General features: G+C 45.0%; 1 non-coding gene across 1 annotated transcript; it reads right to left on the minus strand.

Annotated features, from left to right (window-relative positions):
• Positions 1 to 7,417: 7,417 nt before the first annotated feature.
• Positions 7,418 to 7,526, minus strand: LOC117877501. The gene has a single exon (XR_004645726.1). It is a non-coding gene; the product is annotated as a U6 spliceosomal RNA (small nuclear RNA).
• Positions 7,527 to 7,991: the final 465 nt, after the last annotated feature.

A 7,991-nucleotide genomic window follows, 5' to 3' on the forward strand; every position in this document is an offset into this window, starting at 1 on the left:
TTCCAGCTCCTAGACCGTGTGTGGTGCAAGGGTCCATCTGGCTGGTTGTGGCCCACATAGAGAGGGACTCTTTGCTAAGCGTGTGAGCAGAAAGGGCACTGCGCTAGTATGCAGGCCTTCCAAGTGGCTTCCGCACAGCATACTGAGTTGCTACAGAGAGGAGTTAAATGAAAACCTCCCCCTTTGTTGTGAAGTGGGAGCGAGGCACTTTTGGCTGTGCAAACTGCATATGGCACGGTGACAAGGCCACAATGTTCACCTTAGCAACAGGCACCTGAAACAGAAACAGCAGCTTGTTCCAACATGGGAAGCTGGTTGGACTCCCCTACAATCAATACAGCAATGGTATTGAGAGGTGTATATACAACATACATTGAAATGAAAAACATGTTCTTGCCAGGGGTGCTGATGGAAGCCAGGGAAGCCACTGTGAACTAAATCTGTTCATTCTCTGTACTCTGAGGCTCTTGAGAAGCGGGACTGGGAAAGAGTAAGATGTCAGAGGCTTTCCGTGTGTGTGCTTGGGCTGTCTTGCCCATCAGGCTGCAGTCCAAGTGCCTTTGATGCGTTTTTGTTTTACGCTAAGATTGGCTCATAAAGGACTCTTCTCCTCTTTACCATTCCAGCTACTTGTCTGTGTAATCTTTCTTCTGAATTCCTCCCAAAGCGTTTTCCATCATCACTTTCAATGTCCTAATTGACCCACCCCTTCTGTGCTTTTCTCTGATCACCTACACCCACCTGCTTAGCCAGACTTTGCCCAACATACATTCCAATTCAATCTAGAAACTATGATCATTCATGATTATTCCCACCAAATTTCTATCTACCAGGATCAGTAGTGAGGGCATTCCACATTGAGCCAGAATTACTGAACAGGAGGTCTGGAGGGGAAGGTGAAGACAAAGAGGAGATAGCTGATTGCTTTGATTGAAAGGTGATGGGTGATACAGAAAAATAAGATAGAATACACACAGATGGGGAAGCTTCAGGGCTGGTATAGAGATCTGCTCACCCTTCCAAATCTGTGTTAGGCAGGCCAGAATAATGTACTTAGCTCACCCATCAGGTCTCCTTTGAAACTGCAAGATGCACCTTTTTCATGATGTGAGTGTAATGTCTCCCTTCTTATTGAAGGGGCTGGAGACCCTGGAGTTTCTGACCCTCCTGGCTTCATAGCGACTGAGGAGCGTAGGGAAGGGGATGGAAATCAGACATCACAGATATGAGGCATGCTTTCCAAATCTACTACTTCTGAGCAACTGTGATCATTTTCTCACAGTTGAGTGGACTTTTGAGGAGGAAATCTCTCCTCCTTGGCATGTTATTCCATGCTGTCCTCTGTCAGGGCTGAACACAGATGGAGTTATGTAATGGGGTTGCGAGTTGCTAGAGATTGGAGAGGCCACTGTGAAGAAAGGAAATGACCTTGTTCCCCACACTATCAAAAATTAACAAGTAACTTTAGTATCAGGCCTTTGGCCACTAGGTGGATCTAGAGAGCCTTACTTAGTTGATTAAGGAAAATTCCTTTAAATTGTTTCCAGTTTTGCTTCTGACCCAGATTCTGGCTTCCTGAAAGAGGAGATGGGTAATATGGCTTGGGTTTTTCCTCTCTGATGCGAATGTTATTAAGCCAGAGGTGACTCTCAATAAATTATAATTGCCAGAGTTAGTCACTACAATGCCATAATTTCATTAGCCGTGCCCTGAAGCCCTGTAGAGTAGTGAAGCTCTTGGCCATGCTGGTGTCACTCAAATTCTCCTGCAATCCTGACAATATCTCTGCCTCCCAGGCATGCACGTTCCTGTAGTCTCCCATCAGTCACAAAGGAGGAAGCAAACAGACTTCCAGTTGAGACAAGCTGAGGACAGTTTCTACTGGCTTGACTAGAGGGATGCTCCTTCTTGGCTCATGACATTGCTGACTAGAAATCATATGGGTCTTGGTTCATGTGTTGATGCCCATCCAGCTGTTCCAGCCACTGGAAGAAGAGGGTGGGGCTCTGCTGAGTGGTTAAGTCATCTCCAGTGCCTGGCCACCATTTTGGTGGTGGGTTCACCTCATGTCATTGAAAAGCTTTCTCCAGGCTGTATTTGGTCATGGACAAATCACCCCCAACTCTGTCTTACATATTAAAGGAGTCTGGTTTTAAGATTTCGAACTCCACACTCACACATGCCACTGGATATGAAATGTCACATCATGAGGTGGACATGATGAGAAAATTATACAAGTAAGGTATAAAATGGGGATGATGGGAAGATGAGGTAACATGGCTAGTGGAGACTGTTAGTAGAGACTGCTCTGCTGGATGACTTTTGGCAATCTACCTGGTGCAGCATATCACAAGGCTGAAGAGGTTATTTACATTCCAGGAATGATTACAATCCAATCATCAATATAAATGTGACGCTGGGCTCCTACAGCAAAGAAAAGCCCAGTGAAACAGAGTAAGTTTGTTGCAGAATTAGAGTCAGCAAGGTGTGTGGTCAGTGATTGGGGCAGAAGGATGCAAGAAAATGTGGGACTGGTGGTCCAGAAGTTGGGCTCTTCTCAACAAAGCAAAAGAACAAGCAGACGGATGGCAAAGAAGAGGTTTCCCAACTGAATTGGATAAAATAAGAACCATCCATTCTTTACCTTAAATCCGAATGGGACCTGTTTCTGTTTATCTGAAGGTTCCAAAAACTTGGCTAACTTTCTTCTCTTCATCATTTTTCATTTTCATGACTGCTACTGCACCTCCCTCCCCCCTTGTTCTAGTTTAGCCAGGAAATGGAAGTTCCAAAATACCTTGACAGAGGCAGTTCTCACAGTATTTCCAGCCTGGCTGGAATCGGGAAGTACAGGAAACCTTACAGGCAGCCTGTTCTCATGAAATTCCCTGCTTAATATTTTTGCAGACCGAAAGGTTCAGATAGTTCAAGCAAGCAACTTTTGGATACTTGTCAGAACCAAACCTCCAAGCCCTTGGAGGCTCGCCTGTCACCAAGTCTTAGAAGCAAAGAAACAAACTCCGATCTCAGGAGACAATATTTATTGGGACATAGTAATGATTCTTGGTTATATTTTACATAGATGTGGACAGAGCCAGAAGGACCAGATGTCCTGGTGCTGAGGAAGTGGGGGACCAAACTGACTGTGTGATGCCATTAGTCTTCATTTCCTGAGGAAATGGTGGAAACTTGTGAGCAGTAAGCAGTCAAAATCTTTTTCGTATTTAAACTCTTCCCAAGAAAATGAAACCTGAGATTCCTTGGCATATCTTTAGGGCATACACATCTGGGACTAATTTAGTCAGCCAATGGATTGCCACTGCTTCTCTATTCAAGCCCAGTCGGCTGGCATGTTGACTCCTCAATGAAGAAATTTGCCTGCTGCAGGGGTAACAGGACTACAGGACTGGTGAGAGGCTAGAAGCTGCCACCATCTTGTCCCCAGCTTCACTCCATCCACACTGCTGGATTCAGTAGCACACTGGGGGATAGGTGCTCTGTCACTACAGGTGCATCTGTACCACTATTTACAAGAGAACATACTTCAGAATAGCAGATTAGGTTGAAACTCCTGTAAGCCGAGTCTGAATGAGCCCTCCCCTGACATCTAGTGATGAGCTGTGGAAGAGGACTTCAGGAGCTGATCTTGTTTGCACAGGCACACCCACCCTGTGTAGGTACTCAGCATGATGGGATTGCTTGCCCAAATGATCACTTTTGGCTGGTGTTGGATCCCCAGTCGCCTTGTTTTTGGGGCAGGAGTAATAAAGGGTTGTTATCCTTGTATGAATCAAGGGCAGCAGAACTGTACTTGGCATAGCCTGATTGAGGGACTCACCCTCAACTAAACGGCCCTCGTTAGGCAGGGGACATGGGTTCCAAAGCCAGTGAGTTGAGAGAGAGGGTGGGGGACAAGTACTTGGTGGTGTAGGGCCTAGATGCTAGTTGACATTTCTGCTCTCCACTGTCTAATAACAGAGCTAATTTGAACTCACTTGAGAGTCTTGTACACCCTGCAGAGCTGAAATCACTGATACCTAGGTCTAAGCATTAGACCTGTTGTGGGACAGTGTCTCTGATGCAAGAGACTGCCCAGTGTGCACCAGCAGTGAGGCTCCCCACTAACAGCTGAAATCACTTAGAGCTGTGTTAAGTGGTAGGACCTGAAGACATCCAGGTGGATTGGTGAGTGGCCAGCAGGGCAGCCAGCGAAGAGGTGCAGTGATCGGCCAGCAGGATGGCTGGCAAAGAGGAACGGAATGCCGATCGGCTTGCAGGGCAGCCAGCGAAGAGAAGCAGAGTGCTGATTTGCTGGCAGGGCGGCCAGCAAAGAGGCACAGTGATCAGCTGGCAAAGAGTAGCAGAGTGCCGATCGGCCAGAAGGGCAGCTGGCGAAGGGAAGCAGCAAGCGAATGCCTGGGCAGTAGAGCAAGTAAAGTGCCTTCTTCCCCCCACTCCACCATGGTGGGAGGTGAACCTCTGGTCTCTGGGTCCGCACTGACCAATGACAACAACTACGAGTGGGGTGCAGAGAAGGGACAGGCAAGTTAAAGGGACTTTTGGTTGCTGGACTTAAGAAACTGACAGAAAAGGACACTGCCCAACTTACTTGGGGGTGGTCTTTTGCTCATGGTTTATGTTTATAAACCCAGTTTGTAGCATTTTCCCAAATTAATGCTGGGTTACTTCCCCCCCTTTTATTAAAAGTTTCTTTTCTACACTCAGACTCTGTGCTTGCGAGAGGGAAGTATTGCCTCTTAGAGGCACCCAGGGGGTGGTATGTAATTGTTCCCAGTTACAGGGTGGGGGCTGGAGCTGGTTTTGTGTTGTATTGTTGAAGAGAAACTCCTAGATATTGAACCCAGACCTGGTTGCTGCAAATTCCAGTGGGCAGAAGGGTTATATTCCCAAACAACTATTTGGGAGTTGGTACTCTTCATCACCTTCTCATGTCACTCTGGGAAGTACAGTGTCTAGGTTTTATTGTGTGCGGCAGAGAGAGAGGAGGTTATGTTCCTGTGATCATTTCTGTCTGCACCATTGATTGCCCACAGTAAAACAGGTGAATATCTTCCAAAATGAAAAGACACATAATACCACCAGAATTCTACTGATCACCAGAGAATTCTTCACCCTCTTCCAACTACAAACAAACCTTCTCTGATGGGGTATAAAGCCCATACTAGCACTGAAAGAGTTATGGGTAGCTGGAGAGCTCAGTAAGGGCAATTTGTTGCACCTGATGGGTGGGCCAGGCCCAATTATAGATGAGTCCCAGCTGGGGACTGATGAGAAAACAGGCCTTGAGTGCCTTTTCTGAGAAGAAGCTTTCAGTGAAGGATCAGGAGGGACAAGGTACAGCCACTGAGGTAGAGCAAGCTCTAGAAGGAAGTCCTGATAAAAGGGCAGGATCTGGACTTCCAGGGAGCCCTAGAAGGCATTCAGTTGAGCAAGGGAAACTTAACAGGGATGAAAGGTCAAACCCAAGAAAGACAGAAGCTGGTTTAAGTTTATATGTTCAATTAGAATTTGTTGGGAAAGTTCAGAGCAGATCCCTGCGAGTCCTCCTGGCCCTGAAAGAAGGGTAAACCTAGAGAGGCTGTGGAATCTCAGGTACATAGGGGGCCCAGAAGGGGCTGTGAGGAAAAAACCCAGGGAGGTGTGAAGCTCCTAGATACAAAGGCTTAATGATTTCTGAAAGACCTGAGATGAGAGGGTGTAAGGACCACATCATGCAGAATTGGTGACTGAAGACCTGATGTAAGAATATTGGACTTTTGTTTGTGGGACTCTCATTTACCTGTGGGGTGGGGGGAATAAAAGTGACCTGGCCAGAGGGCTGAGTCAGAAGATAAGGCAGCCTTCAGGGCTGGAGTGACTGTTGACAGGAAGCACTAGATGAGGAGAGTCTGCTACATCATGCCCGGTCATGAGGGAGTGTACTAGCGGTGAGTCCACTTTTCTAAATCCTCTTTGTTTGCGGTTCCCTCAGCTATTGCCAAAGAGAACAAAGCTGACAAACCAGGGAATTTTAGTTTGGCAAAGACAAGCCCAGTCTGACCATACTCCTGGAACACACTACTGACTTTGAAAATAATTGTGCTAGCACCATGTGCGAGCAGGTGTGGTTTCCACCCTGATATATATAGCCTATGTAGAATCCAGACTTTCCCCATTTCTGAGATTGGTCTTTACTGGTAGCTGAAATAACAACTACCAAACAGAACTCCAAACCTTGCTGTTCTTAGGGTTGTATGACCTGAGAACCCCTCGCTTTCTTGTCTCAAGAAGCACCTTAGCCCCTCTTCTATCCTAGTTTGAGCTAACAAGATTTATCAGAAATAAATCTGGAGTAGTAATTACGAAGGGGAGAAAAGTCTATTTGTTTTTTATAGAAGAGATTCCAGTCTGGAGATGGTGACATTGCTTTGTCTGGCAAAGCTCTGGAGCAATTCCCTGTTCCGGTGTTCTCCACCTGCACTTGACAATAATAGACAATGACTCAGGACTGAAGGGCTTTGTAACTTTGAGTCACTAGAGGAGATGGGCCCAGCCAGGAAGCAATATGCAGGATGTGTTAAAAGTACAAAGCCAATGTTGACAGGTGCTTTTCAAGTGTGTGTGTGTGTGTCTATTTCAGTAAATCCTCCAGATAAGTCCTGGATACAATTTATGGGCACTGAGTTGCACTGACTTACACCAGCTGAGGGTCTAGACTTGTGTTTATGAATCCATTTCACTAGGAACCCATTTCAGCTGTACTAATTTGATTAGTACAGCTAACTATAAATGTAGACTGCAGGCCAAATATTGGTTCCATTGAAGTCAATAGCAAAGTTTCCAAATATTGCAAGGTTTGGAAATGGACAGTTAAGGCACTGGAACAACATTAACTTTGCCCTGAAATGACACCATGAAATATTCATTGTAGTGTTTGTGGTTCTAGATGTGATTAACTGAAAATTTTTTTTTAAAGATGTTTTTCATTTCTCCCCTTATGGCCTCATTATAGGGCAAAGTTAAGGTGCCCTAACAGTGCATTTCAATATCTTAATATTAGGGCTGTCAAGCGATTAAAAAAAATTAATCATGATTAATCACACTGTTAATAATAAAATACCATTTATTTAAATATTTTTGGATGTTTTCTACATTTTCAAATATATTGGTTTCAATGAAACACAGAATACAAAGTGTACAGTGCTCACTTTACGTTTAAATAAATAAATGGAGATATCCCATCTCCTAGAAGTGGAAGGGACCTTGAAAGGTCATCGAGTCCAGCCTCCTGCCTTCACTAGCAGGACCCAGTACTGATTTTGCCCCAGATCCCTAAGTGGCCCCCTCAAGGATTGAACTCACAACCCTGGGTTTAGCAGGCCAATGCTCAAACCACTGAGCTATCCCTCCCCCCCTAAAAAATATGGAACGCTTCACGAATTTGTGTGTCATCCTTGCGCAGGGGCCATGCTAATCTTCTCTGTATCGTTCCAATTTTAGTATATGTGCTGCTGAATGTTGATTACAAACATTTGCACTGTAAAAAACAAAAGAAATAATATTTTTCAATTCACCTAATACAAGTACTGTAGTGCAATCTCTTTATCATGAATGCTGAACTTACAAATGTAGAATTAGGTACCAAAAAAACCCCTGCATTCAAAAATAAAACAGTGTAAAACTTTAGAGCCTACAAGTCCAATCAGTCCTACTTCTTGTTCAGCCAGTCGCTCAGACAAACAAGTTTGTTTACATTTGCAGAAGATAATGCTGCCTGCTTCTTGTTTAGAATGTCACCTGGAAGTGAGAACAGGCATTCTTATGGCACTGTTGTAGCTAGGGTCACAAGATATTTACATGCAAGATGCACTAAAGATTCATATGTCCATGCTTCAACCACCATTCTAGGGGACATGCATCCATGCTGATGACAGGTTCTGTTTGATAACCATCCAAAGCAGTGTAGACCGATGCATGTTCATTTTCATCAT

This window comes from Trachemys scripta, chromosome 4 (assembly GCF_013100865.1).
Source record: "Trachemys scripta elegans isolate TJP31775 chromosome 4, CAS_Tse_1.0, whole genome shotgun sequence".
In the NCBI taxonomy this organism is placed as follows: Eukaryota; Metazoa; Chordata; order Testudines; family Emydidae; genus Trachemys; species Trachemys scripta.